This window comes from Elephantulus edwardii, unplaced genomic scaffold, assembly GCF_000299155.1.
Source record: "Elephantulus edwardii isolate Elephantulus edwardi_28Jun2011 unplaced genomic scaffold, EleEdw1.0 scaffold00012, whole genome shotgun sequence".
Classification (NCBI taxonomy): Eukaryota; Metazoa; Chordata; class Mammalia; order Macroscelidea; family Macroscelididae; genus Elephantulus; species Elephantulus edwardii.
The window spans coordinates 26,158,903-26,184,413 of NW_006399762.1; positions in this window are offsets into that span (position 1 = coordinate 26,158,903).

A 25,511-nucleotide genomic window follows, 5' to 3' on the forward strand; every position below is an offset into this window, starting at 1 on the left:
TGTCGTCTGCATAATGCAGATTGTTGATAAATCATCCACCAATCTTGACCCCACATTTCTCCTCATAGAGTCCAGTCTCCCGGATAATCTGTTCTGCATACAGGTTGAAGAGGTATGGAGATAGGATGCTTCCCTGGAATACGCCCTTCCCAATTTTGAACCATGCAGTGTTCCCGTGCTCTGTTCTGACGACCGCCTCCTGACCCAAGTGTAGGTTTCTCATTAGCACGATAAAGTGTTCCGGGATTCCCGTTCTTCTCAGAGTAAGCCACAGTTTGTTATGATCCACACAGTCAAATGCCTTTGCATAGTCAATGAAACACAGATATACATTCCTCTGGTATTCCCTGCTTTCAGTAAGATCCATCTAACATCGGCTACAGTATCCCTAGTGCCACGACCCTTTCTAAACCCAGCCTGGACCTCTGGCAGGTCTCTAGGCCACCCACTAGGCCACCACAGCTCCACAAAGTGGATATACCTTCCCTAAAAAAACAAGCAGACAAGATCAAAGGGAAGAGATAAGGTTCAGAAGGTGGGAAGGGACAGGAAAGAATGATAAATAGATTTGGTAAACACAGGGAGGAAATAGGAAGAGTGTTATTGAAGAAATCAAGATGTTAAGGAGCTGAACAGAATATTTCAAAGGCCAGCACAGGAAGACAAAACAATGAATTTTAATGAAATGTGCAAAGAGCTGGAGTCAGAAAATCAAAAAGGACAAGCTCACTCAGAATTTCTTAAGCTGAAGGAACTAAAGAACTAGTTTAAGCTTCAGGTTGTAGTACTTGATGCTAAGGCAGAAGGGTGAATGACCCAGGATGTAACAAACGAAGATGGAAGGAGTCCACAGAGTCACTTTACCAAAAAGAATCAGCTGACATGCAATAATTTCAAGAAACAACATATGATCAAGAGGCAATGGTGATGGAGGAACTTCAAGCTGCTCTGAAGGAATTGGCCAAAAATAAGGCCCCAGGAATTGATGGAATACCAATTGACATATTTCAGCAAACAGATGCTGCCCTGGATGCGCTTACCAGGTTCTGCCAAGAAATCTGGAGGAAAACAACCTGGTCAACTAACTGGAAGATATCTATATTTATTTCCATTACCAGAAAAGGTGACCTTACCAAACAATATCACACACAAGCAAGATCCTGCTGAAAATTTCCTGCTGAAAAGGACTGGAACAGTACATCAGCAGAGAGCTTCTAGATGGAAACTGGGTTTAGAAGAGACCATGGCACTAGGGACACATGGTCAACATTAAACAGATCTCGGCTGAAAGCAGAGCGTACCAGAGGAATGCCTATCTGTGTGTTTCATTGACTATTCAAAGGCATTTGACTGTGTGAATCACAACAAATTGCGACTAACCTTGAGAAGAACGGGAATCCCAGAATGCTTAATTGTGCTTACGTGAAACTTACACTCAGACCTGGAAGCAGTCATCAGAACAGAGCAAGAAAACACTGCATGGTTCAAAATCAGAAAAGGTGTGTGTCAAGGATGCATCCAATCTCCATAGCTTTTCAATCTATATACAGAACAGGTCATTTGGGAAGCTGGACTTCATGAGGAGGAATGTGGCATCAGAATTGGGGGAAGACCCATCAACAACCTGTGTTGTGCAGATGACACAATCTTGCTTACTGAAACTGAGGAGGACGTGAGACATATGCTGCAGAAGGTCAAGGAGTGTAGTTTGAAGCTCAACCTCAAGAAAATATTCTCACCACTGGGTCAATTGGCCCTTTCATGATAGATGGAGAAGAGATTGAGAGTGTTGACAACTTCAGCTTGCTTGGTTTCATAATCAACACTCTTGACACCAACAGTCAGGAAATCAAAAGACAAATTGCACTGTGAAAGTCTGCTGTCAGGGACCTCTCTAGAATACTGGAGAGCAACAATGTCAGTTTGGAGACCAAAGTGTGCATGATCCAGGCTATGGTCTTTGCAATTACTTGCTATGCATCAGGTAGCTGGACAATGACTAAGGATGATAGAAGAATTGATGCCTTTAAGTTGTGGTGCCGCAGAAGAGCGTTGAGTTGCCAGGAGAATAAACAGGTCAGTCCTAGAGAGGGTGAAACCAGGCTGCTCCCTGGAGGCAAAGATTCTGACACTGTCTCACATACTTTGAGCATGTGGCCAAGAGGGACAAATCCTAGGAGAAGAACATCATGTTTGGAAGGGTAGTGGGACAATGCAGGAAAGGAAGACCCAGGATGAGATGGATGGACTCAGTGACTGGAGAAGTGGGACTGGGTCTGTTGAAGATGATGAGATCGGCTAAGTATAAAGGCGGGCTTCAGAGTATAGGGTCACTATGAGTCACAGGTCACTCAATAGCACATAACAACAACAATAAGAAGGATTGGAATGAATGTCACAAATCAAAATGTATACTCATTGTTGAGTAGAAAGCTAATTTACTTTGTAAATGTTCACCAAATTCACAATAAAATGTTTTTTTTGTGGTTGTTTGTTTTTAGTAAACTTTTTTCTTTGAAGTCTAAAAAGAAACCCTCTATATGGGGCATTCTTAGAATTTTATGTGTTCATGAAACATTTTTTTCTAGTATTTTCCTTTTTTCTTTTCACCGTTTGATCTTTCTATTCTTTTGCAATCCCTTTTTCTAATATTCCTTTAATTTACAATTTGTTGCAGAATCCTGGTACGAAAGCTCTATTGTGGCGTCAATCCGAAGACGACTCTTTTAAATTATCAGTTTCTACTGAAAAGGGGAGAATCGTAGGAAGATGCATTCTGCCACACTCTGATAGATACTTTTACTCTGATTTTTTTTTTTAAAAAAAAAAAAAGGAAAAAGGCTGCTTTGGTATTTTATGCAAATAATCTCTGACTGTAAGTGGGAGCTCTTTCAGCTGCCTCCTCAAGCAAAGATGTCTTTTCAATGTCAGTATTCTTGCAAATTACTGAAGAAACATTCACTTCCCTCTAGAGTTTCATTTGATGTATTTTTAATATTTCTATTTTTCTTTTTTGTTTCATAGAGATGCATTCTAATTTTATTTGTTTGGAGTTTGTAGGAAAGAGGAACCAAGGGAAAAATTAGTAAGGTTCTATTGAAAGAGTTAAATAATTTCCCTACAGCTTTCCTAAGCGGAACTGATAGTCTTAGTCTGACTTAGAGAGCTGGAATAGAAAGGCTGCCAACATCTGTTTTGGTCAGAGACAGATAAAAGAGACTAATTCATAGCGGGAATAACCAATGTACGGCATTCTGTATTCCATTACCCTTGTCACAAAAAAACATGCATGATGTTGATACACAGATAAATTTCTACCTAAACTTTTTTTCACAGTGCAAGTAAAAGAAAGGTGAAAGACTCAGCGAAGTTTTTGTTGATTTTTTAAAGAAGAATGAAGCGAAGAAGCATAGCACATCACATTACCACTCCCTCATTCAGGGCTGGGTTTTCAGTCATTAGAGAGAATTAGTCTCAAGTTGGAAAATAACCTTTCAAATACCTGTAGAAACCTTGCTGAGGGATGATATAAATGAATGAGATGCAGGAATATGTAGAATTTTCATTGAATCTAATAGTTGCAATCTTTCCCAGTCCAGTACATCTCCTGATCTCCTGACTGCTGGTTCCAAGTACATTGATTGTGAATTGTCATTAACAATTTCAATTTTTTTCTCCATTCATCATGATGTTACCTATCAGTCCAGTATCAAGAACTCTTGTTTTCTTGATGTTGAGATGCAATCCATTCTTGAAAGCTGTCATTTTTTTTTTACTTTCTGCAGGCAAAACTCCATCAGCTGCTCTGTTAGAAAGATAAATAACCTCTTATGCTATTTACAATATCTGAAAACCCATTAGAATGGCAGGATTACTTAACATAACTATCATATTAAATTTATGTGTGTTTTTTACATTAATCTTTATATTATTGAGACAGTATCACAGTAGGAATGGGATTTTATGACGTCCATTGACAATGAGTAGCAAAGTTTGAGCCAAAGTAGTTAACAAGGTAGCAGCAAGTAAAGGACAGGCTGCAGTTTGACAGAGAGTCTATGAGTCAGATAAGAAAAGAGTGCCTTCTAGAACACTCTGCAAATGGGGGAAATTGGAACTCCTGTTCTTCTGAGGTTTCCATTTTCTTTTCCTACTCAAAAATTATGGAACTCTGGTGGCACAGCCCATAGAGAATTTTGTTGTGAACCTAAACACTGTGTCTTTCTGTCTGTTCAAATCCATCAGGGGCTCCGGAGGAAAAAGATGGGCAATCTCTTCCTCTGTGAGTTACATCCCTGGAGAGCAAATGCAGGGTCAGTTTTCAATGACTCATTGACAATTAATTTGAGGGGATTTTTTTCCCCTCAAAAATTAAACACAAGCTCTTTGTGACTAACTTTACTTTGTTGCTCTTCTTTTTTTCTTTCTTTTCTTCTGGGTCATCTTTCTCGCCTTTCCTTTCTCTGTTTAAAGAGTTGTGTTGAGTTAGTTCTGTTTTATGACAATCCCCTGTATGTAAATGTGCCAGACAACTGGGATTTATAGGATTTTCATCACCTGCTTTTTCAGAAGTAAATCAAGACTTTTTTTCAGAGACTCTAGCATGGACTCAAACCTCCAAACTTTCACTTAGAATTCAAGCACATTAATTGTTTACACACTCAAGGACTCAGTCTCTTTGTTTTGGAAATTTGTGAGCATCTGAGTTGAAAATGTATCTTACACCAGCCTGTTGGCACTCAACTGAGATTGTACATTTTAGACAGAGTAGTGTCTGGGGTTGCTGTGATGCTTGATGTTTGATGAAGCTCTCAGTTTAAGACAGGTTTGGAAGCAGGAGTGGCATCCACTTTCTAAACCACATGCCTCTGGAAACTCTATGAACTTTGATAAATGACAATAGTTATAGAGAGGCTTCAGGCCTTTTGTTCATAGGGTCGCTATGAGCTGTGCTCAACTTGACAGCAATCAACAACAACAACAGTGCTAAAAAAGCACTTCTAAGTAAATAAAACCATGGTGCCCCCAAGATGTCATGCTGAGAATGTAGCTACATAAGAGTGGTACCAGCCTGAGACAAGGACCCATCCCTTTGGTTCTTCCCAGTCCACTCTTGAAGGGAGAATAACCCTAGTTTGGTATATTCTATCTGAACCTGAACACATTTGTTTATGAGCAACTGTCCCTTTAAATAGCAACTGTAGCCTTTGATTCTCAGAACATGATACAAATGGTTTATGTTTATGAATTCTTTAAACATCTTAGAGTCTTAATTAGCCAGACCCAATGAAATAGAACACCACCAACTCCCACTAACAAATATTTGAAACTTTTTGGTATTTCACTTTAATGAGAAAGATTTTAACTATAAACCTCTCATGGAGACTACAGATAGAATCAATTAAAATGTCTTCAAGATCTATACCTAAAACAGTATACATTCAGGCAAGTAAACAGGACTGACTATATCGGGATCATTCTTGTTCAGAATCCCCACCCTGAAGCAGTTCAGAGTATGACAATGGATGAAGTATTGTTTGGCTCTCTGTTCTTACTAAAGCAAGAAAAAAACTGCTACCACCCTTCAGAAAGATTTTCAACAAGGGAGCATATTCTTTTTTTTTTCCTTTGCATTCCAGATAATTGAATTTCTCTTTTCATCTGCCAAAGAATGTTAGTGCTCTGGTCCTTCTAAGAAATCTGGGAGTAGAAGCCTGGAATTACTTAAAATTTATGCATACTGCCACACAGGATTTGAGGCCTAGGATTCAAGGAATTGATACGACCAATATGCTAGACTTTGGCCTTGACCTTTTGACCAAAGGTGTGTGCTTCATTTATGCCAACTGTAAAACAAGAGACTAGTGTCAGAGAATGACAGAGCTAGAAATGCCCTTTACTGCAGACAATAAGTCATTTGATAGAAAAGCAAGGTTCAGAGAAGTGACATAAATTGCTCCTGCCTGTTAGGAATATCAGAGAGCTCTGGTGACCTAGTGGGTAAGGTGACCAAAGGCAGGCACTTCAAATCCACCAACTGCTACGCAGTTTCCTGCTGTGCACTTTGCAGCCTCTGAAAACCCAGTGACTGGTCAGCTCTGACTCCACAGTAGCTAACAGCAGCAATGTAAGGCTTGTCAGGAGCAAGTAGAACTAGGACAAGGACCAGATCCCTAACTTCACTTCTTTTTCCCCTGGCCCAGGCAGCTCTGTGTCTATTAGGATTTAGGAGGCTGCTGCTGTGAGAGTAAAATCGTTTTATAAAATCTATGGGTGCTTGACTGCACCATGGATGTTCAACATATTAAGTCTAATTTTACACCAAAAAAAGATGGTCTGCTCTGATACTTAGATTTAAACAATGGGCATCACAAATAGTTCTGAAGCTATGTGACCTCATGGTCATAACCTTGTTCTTCCTTTTCCTGAAGTTTAGACCCCGAATGGTACACATCGTTAATACAGTGGCTAGAAGTTCAAGTCTATCCAGAGATGCCTCAGAAGAAAAGTTGGTGAGTTATTTCTGGAAAAATACATTTTTTAAAGCCTGTGGAGGATTCACAGTTATACTGATGCTCATGGAGACACCTTAAATGAAAGTTGACTGATGGCATCTGATGTGGGTTGGGATTTTGTTTCTGGAGTCATTATTTCTGGCAAACCCTCTCACTAAATGCAGCCCAAAGAGCCATGCCAGCCAACCCAGACTACCAGATTAGCCATGGAAGGAAGAGGAGAGCAGGTGACATTAACAACTCCCAGGCTATTAAACTGAGAGAAGGAGGTTGCATATAAGAGGAGTACAAGATAAGAGAGTTCAATGCATATATTGTGATATGGACTAGATGGATTCATGGTCTCACAATACTAGGAAGCAAGACTGAAAAGGCCAATACCATCGTCTCATTGTAGTTAAGTCAGAACCAACTCATAGCCAACAACCTTCTAGTTGGTTTTCAGAGGCTATAAGTTGCATGGGAGGAGACTGCCCATTTTTCTCCTTTATGAAAAGGTAGTTTTGAAAAATCAATGAAATGGCTTTTTCACAAGTAGCTTTCATTCTGAGTCAGGTCCATGCTTGGATCTTGAAGAAGAAAAATAAATAACCTACTCCCACTTGCAGATAATTTTTTTTTTTTACCATTTCCAGATATATCACAACAAATCAAGGACTTTTCTCCCTCAATTTGTGGTGGTGGTGGTGGTGGTGGTGGTGGTGGTGTTGTTGTTGTTGTTGTTGTTGTTAGATGCTATCAAGTTGACTTCAATTTATTGTTATTATGTGTCTTAAATGGGTTTTCATCATAAGGAAGTAGATTGTCTATTTTTCTCCCACAGAGCCACTGGTGGATTCAAACTGCAAGCCTTTGGGGCTGGCAGCATAAGTCTTTACTACTGGGCCATCAGACCTCGCTCTCCAACTCATAACGACCCCAAACACAACATATTGAAACTTGTACCATGCTCACAATCTTCACTGTGCTAAAGCCCATTGCTGCACTACATTGCAGTCACTATATCAATTCATTTTGTTGGGAATTTTCCTCAGCTTTCCATCCTTTCACTTTCCCAAGCATGATTTTTCCTTCTAAGAACTGATTCCTAAGGACGATAGTAATGGGAAGAAAATAAATATATTTCATGCAGGGTTGTTGTTTTTGTGTATCATCAAGTCAGAACCAGCCCATCGCTGATCCTCCAGCAGGTTTTCAGAGGCAGGAGGAGATTGCCCATCTTTCTCTATGGATAAAAAGAGATACATTTCAAGCAAGGTATGAAACTCAAATTTATATGGGCAAATGTTTGCTAACAAAATGTTAACTATCAGCTCTCCAGGGGAAAGATGTATGTATAAATATGTATCTAAATTGATTACAAAGTTTACTGATAATAAAAGATATGTAATGTATAATTTCTAAATGCAATAAAATATACAAGATACTGTATCCTAAGTTGGATAGCCAACTGATTTACACAGAATTTTTTCCTTTATGTTTTTAAATATAATTGTGTGATTTTACCAATCTACAGATACAATTAATAAATGGTATAATTTCCTATATATGTTGGTTACTATTTTCATTTATGTTAAAGGGTAAGTCACAATAAAAGTATTTTGAGATAAAATTATTGGCTACTGGCATAAGCAATTTCTTTCTGAATTAGATAATAGTTTAGGAAGTCAGACAGATATTTGCTTGATTTTTTTAGCTATCCACATTTTAATTATTATGAACACATAGTTTCAAGCTCTTACCAGTTACTACTGAGTCAATTCCAAATCTTAGTGACCCATGGACACCAGAGTAAAATTGTACTCTATGGATCTTTACAATTGGTTTCTTTGAAGAAGATCACCATACCTTTCTTCAGAAGTACCTCTGGATAAACTTCATCTCCAATCTTAGATTATGAGCCATGAATGTTAACCATTCACACTAGTCTGGGACTTGACTCTTATTTTCTTAAGTCTGGATAATAACAAGGCAATTGTTGTTTTTGTTGTTGTGTGCCTTCTAGTCACCTGAAATAAACCCCTTTCTTTGCCAATTTCTGTAATATAAATACTCCCAGTATACCAATTTCTAGTTCCCAATATGGTATAATTAAATGTGAAGTCATAAAGAACCTACAAAAGATCATCATTATTATCTGAATAATGATACCCAAAACAAACATAAAATATGCAAGAAACTAGATAGTACAATGCAGTGAAATGATAATTATGAGCTCTGAGTACTTATTACCAATATCTAAATATAATTTTATAATTACACATTAATATAATTTTGTTGTTGATAGGTGCCATACTGCCTTGAGTACAACTCATAGTGATCCTTTGAACAACTGATCTAAACCCTGTCCTGTCTAGTGCCATCCTCACAATTTCTGACACAGTCACTGTGTCATTAAATAAATATGAATTGTTCATATGAAAGTTTAAGTGGAAGCTAAAGAAAGTTAATAAAAATCCATAAAAGTCAAAGTACAAAATTGAGTATAACCCACTTGAATTTAGAAAATGTCTCAAGAATAGGTTTCACAAATTAAGCACTAGTGACCAAAGACAAATAAGTTTTTTGAGAACACAAAGGACATCATACATGAAGAAAGCAAAAGATAATTTTTAATTAAAATAAAATTAAACTGAGGAGGAAAAGTCCCCTCAAGTGGATGTAAGGAGAGACTCTGAAATTTGCTCTTTAGCATAGAGAAGGCAAAACCAAAAATAAATAAATAAATAAAAGAAATTTAAAAATTAAATAACTGAACAGATTTTAAGCAATTCAAGAAGATAAAGTGTTGTTATGAAAAGTACAAAGACCTAGAATTAGAGAACTAAAAGGTAAGAATATTATCAACACTTCTCAAGTTAAAGGAACTGAATTAAAAAGTAAGCTTCAAATTGCAATCATGAAGGATTCTACAGGGGAGAAAATATTAAATGACAAAAGAAGCATTAAAAAGAAGAAGAAGAAGGTAGAATGATTACACCAAGTCACTATACCAAAAAGAAATAGTAGATACCAAACCATTTCAGAAAGTAGTATACAACAAGAACCTGTGGCCATAAAGAATTCCAAGCTTCACTGAATGAACTGGTGAAAAGCACAGTTCCAGAAAGTAACAGAATTGAGAGATTTCAACCAATAAACGTCATGCTACAAGCACTCATTCCTCTACAAGAAATATGAATCACAACTATTTATGCAACCAACTGGAAGAGATCACATTTGTGCCCATTCCAAAGAAAGGTGATTCAACACAAGCAGAAATTATCAAACAATATTATTAATATCACATACAAGTAAAATTTTGCTAAAGATAGATAAGAAATGTTTGCAATACTGTATCACAGCGAACCACCAGAAATTCAAGCCAGAATCAGAAAAGGTCATGGAATAAGAAATATCACAGATGATAACTGATGGATCTTGATGTAACACAGAGTATAATATAAATAGGTTTACCTCAGCTTTACTAATTATTCAAAGGCTGTGTGAACCATAAGAAATTATGTATAATGTTGTGAAGAATGAGAATTACAGAATGATTGTGTTTGTGAGAAACTTGTACATAGACTAAGAGGCAGTAATTCAAACAGAACAAGGGCATATTTTGCAGTTTCAAATCATTACAATTTTATGTCAAGACTGCGTTATTCTACCACATTTATTCAACTATATGCTGAATAAATAATCCAAAGAGTTAAACTATAAGAAGAATGCAGTATCAGAGTTGGAGGAAAATTCATTGTGGTGTTAGTTTAAAAGTTGGCTTTTCTAGCCATTATGTTAGCCCCCACTAGTCTGAAGCAACCTTAACTGTGAACACATGGTCTTGCAAATCATTAACAGCTGTGGGATTAATATAAGCAAAAGAGTGCTTTCCACATTGTAGAGCAAGACTATGGTGATGATGCTAGAGAGAGGAGAGATTGTGACACTTCTGTAAAGAGACTGTGCCAAAGTGTAAACAGAGGAAACCTGAGATAAAGGCCACAGTTAAAGATTTTGCTTGCTGGGTGATTGAACTGGCAACAGCTTTGCTTGTTGGATGACTGAGAGATAAACTGACTCATGATTGCTCCAAGGCAAATTTTGCTGAATGATTAAGGAAACCAGAAGTTTCTTGAATTTCTGCCCCTGAACAGAAGCCAGGACTATCAATAATTGAGGAGTTGTATTTTGCTGTTTGTTAATCTGAATCAAACAAAAGAGTAATTATAAGGATGTTATGAAAGCAGGAAGTGTTTCATTCTGCTATACAGGGTGACTGTAATTCAAAAGTGCCTAAACAACACCTAACAAGAGCAACAACTTTGATTGATTTGTTGATTGTGTTTCATTGACTATGAAGAGGCATTTATCTATGTGGATTGTTGTGGCTATCACTGAGAAAAATTGGAATCCCAGATCATCTGACTATGCTCATGTGAAATCTATATTTGGACCAGGAAACAGTAGTCAGAACAGAGCAAGGAAACACTGCATGGTTCAAATTCAGAAAAGGTGTGTTTCAGGGATGCATCTTGTCTCCATATCTTTTCAACCTATATGAAGAACAGATAATTCGGGAGAAATGTGGCACCAAGATTGGAGGAAAATTCAACAGCAACATGTGTTATACATATAACAAAATCTTGCCCGCCAAAACAGAGGACTTACTGCAGAAGGTTCAATATGAATTGGCTGAAGGCTTCAATATGGATTGAAGCTCAACATCAAGAAGACAAAGATTCTTATCACTGGGCCAGTTGACAGCACCATGATAGATGGAGAAGAGATAAAGTTTGTTAACTATTTCTGCTTGCTTGGTTCCACAATCAACACTCTTGACACTAGCAATCAGGAAATCATAAAAACAAATTGCATTGGGAAAAATCTACTGTCAGGAACTTCTCCAGAATACTAAAGAGCAACAATGTCAGTCTGTAGACAAAGATGTTCCTGATCCAGGCTATGTTCTTTGCAATTACTTGCTATGCATCAGAGAGCCGGACAATGACTAAAGATGATAGAAGGATTGATGTCTTTGATCTATGGTGCTGGAGAAGGGTCATGGACTGCCAAGAGAACAGATTTGTCCTGGAGAGGGTGAAACTAAATTGCTCCTTGGAGCCTAGGATTTTAAAGCTCTTGTCTCACATACTTTGGGCATGTCTACAAGACGGAATAGTACTTTCAGAAGGATGTCATGCTTGGAAGGATGGAGGAACAGCACAAGAGAAGACCCTAGATGAGATGGATGGGTTGGGTATGTAAGAGACAGGGAAATTTGCCCATGAAAGGGAGAGGTTCAGAGCTATTGTGCATAGAATCACTATCAATCTCAAGCTATTCAACATAACAACAAAGTACAAGTATAGAACAACAAAAATATGTTGAACAACTGCCTTACAAAACTCCTGAAGTTCTATTAATCAGCTCCTATAAGGTGGTACAAGCCTTCTCTAACTTTACACTAAGAGAGGGAAAAAAAATTCTTTTGAAATTGAGGTACCAAGGAGAATACTAGGATTTCATATTAAGTTATAAAGCCATTTCTTTTTAAAATAAATTTTTTAAAAAAATTTGTCCAGGCAGGAGATTTGACATTTCTGTCCAAGTGTGTGTGAGGCAAGAGTTCTCTAGCTTCCCCCACAGCCTCTCATCACCATCACCACCACTCCCACAGACACAAAGTGCAGAGAAGGCCTTCATTGAACACTCCTCCCAAGAGCTTCACCTGGGCCAGTCCAAAATAACTCTTTCTGGAGCCAATTTTTTAGTGTAATTTATTCCAAGCCTTTGATGGGGAAGCTTGTACTCTTGAGGCTGTTCAGATGTGTAGCCAGCGGGGAGCTCCTGGGCCACACTGACTTCTATAGCTACAGGCAATGTGGCCAGCCCTGACACCCATCGTCACCACATAGAGTTACTACATTCCTTCAGGGAGCGCAGATCCATAGTCTATAAATGAATGCATTATACTTATCCATGTAAGTGTTTTCCATCTGTGACAGGTACTTTATGGATGGAATACTTCATTTAAATGTTACATAATCCTTTTAATAAATAATGTGAATATTCAATATGTTTGAAAAAAGAATGACTGTCATTGTTCCGCGTATACCTGATTCAAAATTAAGAAGGCTCACCAAAGACTGGAAGATTACTATCAAAAAGATCAGTAGCATTACAATGTAATATTTCTGGAGTTCTGGTGGCCTCATGAGAAATTTCACTGTCAATCCAAAGGCCAGCAGTTCAAATCCACCAGTTGCTCCTCAGGAGAAAAATGGGCAATTTCCTCCCATATGATTTACAGCCTTTGAAAATCCATTGGAGGGTCAGTAATGAGTTGGTTCTTCCTTGACAGTATACAATGGTAACAGTTTAAATTTTAATGAAAGAAGCATAAACAACATGAGAATTTTTACCTTTTTAAAAATTCGTGTGCATTGCATTTACACAATCATTCCTGTGCATTGTGTTTTATACAAGCATTCATATACATGGTTTTATATGATTAACTACTATTGATCTACATCTTTTTTATCTTCATCTCTTATCACTCCATCTCTTCAAATCCACACTGCATCTTTGCTATTCCTTCGCCCACCCATTTGCCTACTAACCTCTGCTCTCCTAGTGATTTCTTCCTCCCTCCTTTTTCAAATCTTTCTCTCCTTCCCCTTCCCCTTTTGAACATTTATATATATTTGGCTCAGTCATCCTTCTGTTTTCACACAGTGGTCTTCTGCAGTGTTTGTCATTTTGTGACTGATTTATTTGACTCAACATAATACTCTGTGGACATTCCCATATTGTGTTCTATTTTACGTTCTAGTGCTGAATAGTAGTCTATTGTAAGAATATTGATTTTTCTACCCCTTCATTTATTGTTTTCATTTTCTTACTATTATGAATGTTGTTGTTGTTGTTGTTGTTGATTGCCTTCAAGTGGAGCATGACTCATAACAACCCTGTGAACAAAAGGTCTGAAGCCCATCTACAACTATCAACATTTATCAAAGTTTATAGATTTTCCAGAGGCATGTTATTTAGGAAATGGATGTCACTCCTGCTTCCAAACAAGTCATTGCATGTTCTGTGCCATTTCGTTGTCTGCAATGTACAGTGATCGTATGTACAGCAACTCTGAACCCTGTCTTGTCCTGAGCCAGTCTCACTAATTCTGACACACCAAACCCCATCGCCCAGTTACTGTATCAATCCATTTCTTCCAGGGTCTCTCTCTGCTGGGCTGTCTGTCCACCCTTCCTTTTACAAGAACCAATCTCTCCTGGCCACAAACCCAAAGTAAGTAAGGCAGAGCGTCAAAATCCTAGCTTCTAGGGAGAGAACTTATCCATTGTTCAGCTCTCACCTGCACACTAAGTGATTTAAAAGACCATGGTCCATATAAAGCACCACACCTTGGCCCTCAAACTAGCATCATTACTCCTCCATAATTTGGAGGGGTCCTTGACTGCAGACTTTCCCAGTCTCCTGATCTCTTGACTGCTGGTACGAAATACATTGATTGAGGATCCAAGTAGGATGAAGTCCTTGATAGTTTCAGTCTTTTCTCCATCTATCATGATGTTGCCTATCTTTTTTTCTTGATGCTGAGATGTAATTTATATTGAAGGCTGTAGCCTTTTATCTTCTGCAGCAAACACTTCAAGTCCTCTTCCCTTTCAGCAAGCAAAGTTGTGTCATCTGTATAATGAAGACTGTTAATGATTATTCCTTCAATCCTGATGCCATATTTTTCTTCAAAGAGTCCAACTTCTTGAATAATTTTCTCAGTCTAAAGACTGAATAAGTTTGGAGAAAGAATAGAACATTGATGCACATCTTTCTTAATTTTAAACTATGTAGTGCTCCCTTACTCAGTTTGAGCAAGCAAGAAGCAGCAATGGAACAAAGTTATTTTCCACCCTATCTTTCTTTCTATTAGTGCCACTAAGACATATGTCTATACTTAAGTGATTGCATTTTCCGATTGTAAAACTTGATAATGAAGAAGCTATAGTACTCCCTCTGTTGATATTGCCTACCTAGGAACCACTCCCTTTTTTGATATCAATATTACCCCAATTTTCTCCAAGAAACCATTCCTCCTCTTTTAACACTCAATAAAGTTTCATTGAGAAGTTGTATTGAAACCCCTCTTCAGAGATAAGTATGCAATCCTGGACAGTGAAAATATTCTACCTACCTTGCTACCCACAGTGATTGAGTTGAGGATTGTAAGACCACTTCACTGGCTTGCATAAAGTGAAGAAGATTTAAATCACTTTCTGCAGAAGATCAAAGACTATCACATTCAGTATTGCATTACATCTTAATGTTAAAGAAATTTTAAAAATTTTCCCCAGTGGTAAGCAAAATCATGTTGTTGATGTGGATGTTGTTAGGTGTTTTGAGTTGAGCATGACTCATAGTGATCCTATGAACAAAAGATCTGAACCCTTTTCTATCCTGAGCCATCCTCACACTTCCTGACACACAAGAGCCCATTGCAGCAGTCACTGTGCCAATCCACCTGATTGAAGGTTTCCTCTCCTTCACTAACCCTCCACTCTTCTCAGTGTCATGTCCTTATCCAAGGAATAGCACCTCCTGGCAACATGTCCAAAGTGTGTGAGGAGAAGCCTCATATTCTTGCCTCCAAAGAGCACTCCAGCTGCACCACCTCCAAGACATATCTGTTGTTCTCTTGGCCACCTATGGGATGTTCAGTGCTCTTCTCCAACACCACAGCTCAAAGGAGTCAATTCTTTTTCTGTCATCCTTATTTGTTGCCCAGTTCTCAGATGCATACATAGCTAGTAATCAGAAAGGCTATGGCCTGAATCAGACATGCCTTTGTCTTCAAACTGACATCACTACTCATCAATAATTTGGAAAGTTTCCTAATAGCAGATTTTCCCATTACAATGCATCTCCTTATATCCTGACTACTCATTCCATGGGTGTTAATTGTGGATCCAAGAAAAATGAAGCTGATAACAGTTTTAATCTTGTCTCAATCCATTATGACACTGCCTATTGTTCCAGTGGTAAAAATCTTTGTTCTCTTGATATTGAGATGCAATCCTTTACTGAAGCCTTCATTCCTTGATCTTCTGCAAAAATATGCTTCAAGTACTCCTCACTTTCATCAGGTAAAGATGTATCATCTACATAACGCAGGTTATTGATGAGTCTCCCTCCAATCCTGAAGTCACATCCCTCTTCATAGAGTCCTTCTTCTCAGATAATTTGCTCAGAATATAGATTGAAGAGGTATGGAGAAAGAGTATAACCCTGAAACACTGCCTTCCCAAGATTGAAGAGGTATGGAGAAAGAGTATAACCCTGACACACTCCCTTCCCAATTTCAAACTCTGCTTCATTCTCACAAAAGCCCCCTGATCCAAGTATAGGTTCTGCACAAACAAAATCAAGTGCTCTAGAATTCCCATTCTTCTAAAAGTCAGCCACAACTTGTCATGATCCACACAGTCAAACATTTTTGCATAGTCAATAAAGCACAATAGACATTCTTCTGGTATTTCTTACTTTCAGTCAAGATCCATCTGACATTAACAATGATACTCCTGGTGCCATGGCCTTTTCTAAATCCTGCTTGAACTTTTAGCAGTTCCTTATCTATATACCGTTGCAGGTTTTTAATGCTCTTCAAAAGTATTTTGCTTGCATGTGATACCAATGATATTGTTAGATAATATCCACATTCAATTGGATCACCTCTCATTTACGATAAGCTTTGGTGGAAAGCCTCTCGGTAGGTAAACATGATCTGGTGGGCAGGACTTTGTATTTAAAAGTCAGTCTGCTCTTACCTATGAGAAAGCCTTTAGCTTGGCATAGTTGGGCCCTGCTGGGTAAGAGTTTATGATTTACTTGATAGCTTGGGGTAAACTGTTTGGATGTTTCTAATTATGTTAGCAATCATGAGAGATGAGAAAAGAATGAAACTGTCAAACACTTTCTTTTACTTGACTCTAAAATCAACACCTGTAGTAGAAGCCTAGAGTAAGAATCTGCTGTCAGTGAGCTCTTTAAACTGTTAAAGACCAAAGGTTTAAAGACTAAAGTTTGTCGAGTCTAAGCCATGACATTTTCAACTGTTTCATGAGCATCTGAAAGATGGAGAATTAATAAGAAAGACCAAAGAATAATCAATGCCTTTGAATTGTGGTGCTGGTGAAGAATATTGAATATCCCATGGACTGCCAAAAGAACAAACAAATCTGTTTTGAAGGAAATGGCACTCCTTAGAGGCAAAGATGGTGAGACTTTTTAGGCATGTTGTCAGGAGTCAGTCCTTGCGAAAAAGATATTATGCCAGAAAATACAGAGGATCAGAGAAAGAAAGGAAGATTCTCAACAAGATGAATTGACATGGTGACTGTAACAAGGGGCTCAAGTGTGGCAGAGATCATAAAAATGACGTAGTAGAGGGCAAGGTTTTAATGTTTTGCCTTGTACTAACATGTCACTAACATGTCTTCCACTCCAGATCAACAAACCACATAGTAGAGACTTTTGCTGCAATTATCTTGGAAGAAATATTATCTTTTATCCTCTGTTATATTAATTCCAAAAGCATAAATTTGGTATTGCTAGTAGCCACGTTGAGTCTAAGGAGAGCCTGTCTAGGAATGGAACCCATGTAGAAGAATGTGGAGCTGAAAGATTAGGAAAGGCAATTTCTGGATGACATAATTTACTTGCTTTGCAATAGCAGATGGCTACTCTACCTTGGAACTCTTTAATTTCATTTTCTAGTCCAGGAATATCCCATAGAATTAGATCTCTGTCGTTCAAAAACATGTAAGTCCATCCTGCAAGTCTAGTTTATTTATTTACACTTATTTTAATATCATGTTCTTATTGATTATCCCTGGTGTACGTCTTTCCTGAATTTGAACCATGCAGTGTTTCCCTGCTTTGTCCTGATGACACCCTCCTGGTTCAAGTATAGGTTTTACATGAGCACAGTCAAGTGTTCTGGGATTTCCATTCTTCTCAAAGTTAGCCACGGTTTATTTTAATCCACACAGTCAGATAGATGCCTTTGCATAGTCACTAAATCACAGATAGACATTCATTTGGTACTCTTTGCTTTCAGCTAAGATCCAACATTGGCTATAATATTCCTACTGTCATGGCCTCTTTTAAAGGCAGCCTGCCCATCTGGCAGTTCTCTGTTGATGTGCTATTCCAGTCATTTTTGCATAATTTCCAGCAGGATCTTGCTTCCATGTGATATTATTAAAGACAGTGCTTGAAATTTCCATGCTCTGGAAATTTCAGGTCACCTTTGTTTGGAATGTGAATGAATACGAACCTCTTCTAGTCAGTTAGCCAGGTGACTATCCTCCAGTTTCTTGGCAGAACTTGGTGAGCATATCCAGGGCAATGTCTGTCTGTTGAAATATGTCCAAGGCAGTGTCTGTCTGTTGAAATATGTCAATTGGTATGTCTTCAATTCCTGGGGCCTTGTTTTTTGCCAATTCCTTCAGAGCAACTTGAATTTCCTCCTTCATCACCACAGGCTCTTGATCATATGTTGTTTCATAAAATTCTTCTGTGTCAGCAAATTCTTTTTGGTGTAGATATTCTGTGTCCTCCTTTCATCGTCTTTTGATGCTTCCTGGATCATTCAACACCTCTGCCCACAGGATTCTTAAGTGCTGCAACTTGAGGCTTGAATTTGTTCTTCAGTTTCTTCAGCTTAAATGCTGAGTGAGTTTATCCTTTTTTATTTTCCAACTTCAGCGCTTTGCACATTTCATTAGAATGCTTTGCTTTGTCTTCTCACGCTTCCCTTTGACTCCATGGCACATAATAACAACATTGATTATATTTTAAATTTGTATCAAAAGGAATAGGCTTCTTTAGGTGATGAAATGTACAGTTTAATATCCTGTTGGCCAATCTATGTACGTTAATTTTGAACTTCAGTAATTCATAATTTTTTATCATGTAAGCCAGGAACTGAGTTTCAGCAGGGCCTAGGAAGAAAAGATCTGTGACATTTGGTCTAAAGAAGCTATGGCAGATTATCTTACTCTCAGAAGATTATTTGAATCTTAAAACTATGATGCAAAACCATCTTTTCTCGATACAGAATTTCATGTATGGATTAGACAATAGCCATCCCAGACCATGGGTCTCAAACTAAAAATATGACACTAGGTAACAAAAAGTACACCAATTTGCACAATAAAAAAGAAAATAACACTCACCTAGGGTGATAGAACAGCTCAGACAAGTCTTCTTTTCACAAGCTATAAGGTTAATATAGCAATTCCGAGACAATTTCTCTTAATTCCAAACTCTGTACTATGAAACCAAAGAGGAATAGTTGTGTTGTTGGTGGTTGACATCAATTCTGCTCTGACTGAGAGCAGTCGCACAGCAGGACTAGGCGCTGCCTCCCTGAGGCTTCCACTCACATGTCTGCTGAGTTTAAGCCCTTTGTTGTGGCCACAGCATCATCCTGTCTTGTTGAGGGTCTTCCTTATTTTCACTAATCTTATGCTTGCTGGCCTCTTGGTAAGCATGTCCAAAGTATGCGGGACACAAATGTTGTTATTCTTGTTTCTAAAGAGCATTCTGATTGTGCTTCTACCAAGTCAAACTTGTTTGGGTTTTGGCAGTCTGTAATACATACCATATTCTCACCAACACCACAATTCAAAGGCTTCAAGGCAGTAAAAAGGAAACTCAAATCATGGTGTGATTTCCAGGTCTGGTACTTACCACCTTTATGATGTGTTATCCCACTAGATGATGAGGATTGTCATTTCTATGGGAACAAATGAAACCATTAGTAAAAGTTTTCACAAGCATGTTATAAATTTTTATGTACCTATTGACAAATTTCATGTATTAAAACTATCTGGTGAGGTAAATAAAATCCTCTCTGTGCCTAAGATGGACTGACACAAGTGTTTCAGTACCTCAGAACAAGATGATAAAAGGCATGGACCTAAAAGAACAAAAGAAAAAAAAATTTTAAAGATACAGTCCTGCTTCTATCCTCATCAGCTGTGCTTAGCTATGTGTGGCAAAGAACCGGAAAAGAAAGCCTTGGAAAAGTTCACCACTTCCATCACTATGCTGAGCAGCATGAGTCCCAGAGGTGTGTAACAATCGCTGCTCTCTCCGGGATCACATGAGCTCCCTGGGGAATCAAGCATTCATCTCAGGATAATTCCAGTGGTAGAATACGATAGAAAATGAAGGCCTACCTCAGCACAAGCAAGAAGTGACTCAGTCTAGTTGATCTTCTTCAAAAATAAATATGTCAACCCAACTTCAAAAAATGGTTTTGTCTTCAACAGATGATATGGAAGACATCTCATGATCAAAAGGAAACTGTAAGAAAATGCCCTGTACAGTGAAAGAGTTCAAGGGATCCATGAAGGGGCAGAGTTAAAAAAAGTACACATGACAGACAGGTTTGCCAGGTTGGGCAAGACTTTGAACACCTATTAGTTTCATTAGTTGTTGTTGTTGTTGTTGTTGTTGTTGTTGTTGTTATGTGTCATCAAGTCATTTGCAACTCATAATGACCCTATGTACAATAGCCCAGAAACCTACTCTATCCTGTGCCAACCTTATTGTCTCTCACTCACCTATCCTCATTACCCCAAGTCACTGTATTAATCCAGCTCATCGAGGCTCTTTTTCTCTTGTGCTGTCCTTCCACCTTTCTAAGCATTACATCCCTCTGTAAGGACTGGTCCCTTTTTTACAACATGCCCAAAGTAAGTATATCAGACGAAACTTCAGAATCCTTGCCTCCAAGGAGCAGCCTGGTTTTACCCTCACTAGGATGAATGTTCTCTTAGCAGTCCATGGTATATTCAACACTCTTCTCCAGCACCACAGCTCACAGCCATCAATTTTCTTTTTATCATCCCTAGTCATTGTTCAGCTCTCTGATGCATAGCAAGTAATTGCCTGTATCAGGTGCACCTTAGTCTCCAGACTGACATAATTTCTCTTCAATACTGTGGAGATGTCCCTGACAGCAGACTTTTCCAGTGCAATTCATCTTTTGGTTTCCTGGCTGCTGGTACTGAGTGTGTTGATTTTGGAGCCAAGCAAACTAAAGCTGTTAACAATCTCAATCTCTTCTAAGTCTTTCATAATGCGGCCAACTGGCCCAGTGGTGAGAGTCTTTCTAAAGATCTATCTAACATTAGCTATAATATCCCTAGTACCAGGACCTCTTCTAAACCCAGCCTACACATCCGGCAATCCTCTGTTGATGTTCTGCTCCAGCCGGTTTTGGATAATCTTCAGCAGAATCTTGCTTGCATGTGATATCGAAGATATGTTCTATAATTTCCGTACTCTGTCTGGTCATATTTCTTTGGAATGGAAACAAATATAGGTCTTTTATATTTGGCCAGGTGATTGTCCTCCAGATTTCTTAGTACAACTTGGTGAGCGCATTCAGGGCAGCATCTTTTAGTTATATGGTGTTCCTATAACAGAAATACCAGCAACTTTAACAAAGGGAAATTTATTCTCTCAAAGTCTCTCAGAGAAGCTAAAAGTCCAGGGCACCAGCCCTAGGGAAAGGCTTTTTATGTCTAATGTTGAATCATAATATTATTTTCCAAATCTCTGTCAGTGTGTCTGGTTAAGTATTGAGTTGCTAGTTGGTTAGCAGTGTAGACAGGAATGAGAGCCGTCCAGGAGGTAAATCCTGCTGAAAGGAAAGCTCCAACCTGCAAGGTCTCCAGTGTCCATAGTAACCTTCCAAGCCCTGCATAGCGCATTGCCTTCATTACTTCACATTTTCTACTTTTTCCACCCATAAATAAACCCACACTGTAGGTAAAGATAGCTATAATATAGAACCACACACATTGATAATCTCAAACTCTAAATATCCCCCTTCTATACCAACTCCAAGCCTTCTGCTCTCTGCCCTCATTTGTCACCAATTCTCAAGGCATGCTCCGTCTTCACCAATCTGTTCTAGAATTTAGAAACTGAAACATCTCACAGATCTTATAGATTTTCATAATTAGCGATACTAGAAAATAAAGCGTACTACCATTGAGGCAAGTCTGAGTAATAGCAACCCTCCATTGGATTTCTGGGGCTGTAAATCTTTATGGGTCCATCTCTCTCCTTTAGATCAACTGGTAAACTCAGCCTTTGACCTTTCTGCCAGCAGGGAAGCATATAACGCACTTTGCCATAACAGCTCCTTCACGACACTATATATAGATTGCAAAAATGTCTAAAAAGGCATTTGTTGGTGTAACCACAGTGGAAGGTCGTATGGCGCTTTCTCAAAAAGTTGCAAATAGAGATACCATTTGACCCAGCAATTTCACTACTGGGAATATACCCCAAAGAGACCATAACTAACATTGAAGCAGATATATGCACACCCATGTTTATCGCGGCTTTGTTCACAATAGCAAGGAGTTGGAAACAACCTAATTGACCATCAACAAACAAATGGATAGAGAAGCTGTGGTATATTCACACAATGGAATACTATGCTGCATTGACAAACAAGGAACTCATGCAATATTATTCAAAATGGGTGACCCTGGAGGACATTATGCTGAGAGAAATATCTCAGTCACAAAAGGACAAATACTGCATGGTACCACTGTTGTGAAGCAGGACTGACCTCGGGGTTGGGAGAGACTGAGAAAGATGGTTCCAATAATGTATACTGCATTGAAACAGATGAGGGAGAAAACTGTTTAAGAGGGAAAATTATTAGGGATTTTTGTCATGACAGGAGTCCAGAGCGAAGGCTGTATAGTGGAGTGGACCTGGGGGGGAGGGATTGTAAAACAATGAGAGAATTTTTTCTTTTACTTTTCCAAGAGGGTAGTGTGCTAGAGAGAAAGGTTGGGAGGGGAGAAAAGTGAAACAATGAATGGATGGAAATCCAAAGTCTCTGTAAATTTTCATTGAAATTAATTTTTAAAAAAAGAAGTAAAAAAAGGTATTTGTGAAAACAATGTCTATCTAGTACCACTAATTCTATTAATTTACTTTCTCTAACCACATTTGCCCGAAAAAGCCCTAATCTGGATATTCAAACATATATAATCATACTTCATCCTCTAAAGGTAATAACCAATAATGGAGACAGTAAACAGAAATTTTATTAGTTCCATTTTCTATCAACTCATAATCATTAAGTTGGAACCAATTCTTAGTTGATACTTTTTTGGGTTTCCGAAACGGTAAATCTCATGGGAGGAGATTGTCTATCTTTCTCCTGATTTAGTTCCACTAAGGTTTATATACTCAATCTCAACTATTTCCTTTTGTTACTCAACAGATCTTATGTTCCGTGATCTCCAGTCATACTTCCTGTAAGAATGAAACCAGTGTCATTGTTTTCTTCACAACCTGAACCCTGCTGCTACCACCTTGTTCAGCTAAAGCCATGTGATGGCTCCTTCAGCTTCCTCCATTCATCCTCAAAATCTAAACATATTCATCCGTTTTCTCCTCTTCCTTTCTCAGCACGAGAATGGTTTTCCTTTGCAAAGCTACTGTGCTCTTGATTTTATCCATTCCATCCTTCCTGAGAATCTATACACATCACTCGTAATTCTATGTGATTCTTCCCAATCTCCCTAGTAACCTTTACCCTGTAAGTAAGCTCTATCTCTCCTTCCATCGTAACAGAATATGCCCTAGAGTATTCCTGGCCCTCCATCTAATATATTGTCTATCTTTTTTCCTTCACTGTCAATTTCTTCTTTATTTATTTTTCTTTTATAGTAGTTTTCTTACAAAATGTGTGTATTTTGTGTTTCAAACTATTCCTCATTCACATTGTGCTTCATAAAATTATTCCTATTGATTTTTTTTTCACAAAATGAATCACCATTGGACTATACCCACCACTGTCTTTGGCTATGCCACCTTGTCTTTTCAGGGCCCTGCTGTATCTCTCCCACTTCCTTTATTCTCTTCCTCCACCCCCAAGATTGTGCAACCATGTTATTTTGTTCCTATACATCCTCACCCCTCTGTTCCCACCCCTTTTGCACTTGGATCCCCATACATGTTTTACTACTTACCCTTCTATTTTTACAACAATGGTGTTATGCAGTATTTGTCCATATGAGACTAAGTTCATTCATTCCATATAATGCTCTCCAGTCTCTCCCAACTTATGTAGTATTTTTCAACATCTTTGCTCCTAAGTGCTGCATGGTATTCTATGTACCATAATTTCTCAATCCATTCAGTTGTGGATGGACATTTGGGCTGTTTTCATGTTCTTGTGATGGTGAATAATGCTACTATGAACATTAGTGTACAAGTCTCCATCTGTGTCTTGGTTCTAATTCCCTTGGGGTATACTCCTAGTAGTGGAATAGCTGGGTCACATGGAGTTTCTATGTTTTGGGAACTCTTTTTTATTGAGGAAACTTCTTTTTGAGGAAATGCCAAGCTTCCTTCCAGAGTGGTTGTACTATTTTACAATCCCACCAACAGTGTATGAGAGTTCTCACCTCTCCACATCCACTCCCACAATTATTGCTTTCTGCATTCCCAATTTCTTGAGTGAAACCCAGCTCACAGTGGTTACATTTTGACTACCCACTCATACCTTAAACCTGTGCTTCCAGACCTGTGGCTATTCTAACAGTGTTTTCACGCAGATCATTTTTTTTAAAAAAAGCCATAATTTGAAGGCATCAAATTAAGGTTCAAGTAGAACAGAGTGAACTCTCTAATGAAATGCTCACAAGACTTTACCACCACCCAATTCTCACGGTGGTGTATTGTTGACTTGAAAGGAGAAAAATGTTGTTAATTGTTTTTCTGAAGAGGAAGAAACTTCAGAATATAAATTACAAATCATGTGAGTTCTTTTTCCTCTACCCTACAATACTCTAATTTTTCAGAGCATGATATATGGTGTTTCACAAAACAATCTTTTTTTGTTTTTTGTTTTTTTTTTCACAAAACAATCTTGATTTATAATGAAAACACATTTCTATTTGCATAGAATGAATCATACTGGGTCTATGGTGCAGACTGTTCTCTCTTACTTGCAAAAATAATTTCCAAGAATAGCAATGAACTAATTGACCTAATTCTTCCATCATTCTGAATAGAGGAAAGATAAGAAATAAAAAATTAAAGAATATTTATGTGGAATTAAAGGCAAGGATGGTGAAACCTCATCTCAAATACTTTGGATTTACTATCGGGGGTACTAATTCTTGGGGGGAAAAAGGATACTAAGAAAAATGGAAGAGATGGTAAGATAGAGAAAGATCCTCAAGGAGATAGATTGAAACAGTGACTGCAACACTGGCCTTGAGTATGGTGGAGACCATGAAGATGGCACAGAATAAGACCAGGTTCCAATCTGTTGTTCATAGTGTCGCTGAGTCATAGTAAAATTGAGAGTACATACCAACGACAATATATCTAGAATGAAGATATATCTATAATCTTAGTCCTTGCAATCAATGGCCAAGATGCTGTTGTCATTATGTGCCATCTTGTCACCTGAGACTCATAGAGACCCCTATATACATTACCTCTGAACCTTGCCCTATCTTGAGCGAATCTCATTGCCTCCAACAGAGCTAAACCCATTTCTCCAGTCATTAAGTCAATCCATCTCATCCTGAGTCTTCCTCTGAGTCTTTCTAAGAATCATGTCCTTCTCCAAGGACACATGCCCAATGTATGTGAGACAGAGCTTCAAAATTCAAGGAACAGCTTGGTTTCACCCTCTCCAGGACTGACCTGTTTGTTCTCCTGGCAGTCTACGTTATGTTCAACACTCTTCTCCAGTATCAAAACACAAATTCATCAATCCCTCTATCATCCTTAGTTAGTGTTAATCTCTCAGATGCATAGCAAGTGACTATGAAGACCATGGCCTGGATCAAGCACACCTTAGTCTCCAGAATGACATCATTGCTCTTCAGTACTCTACAGAGGTCCCTGACAGCAGACTTTCCCAATACAATTCAT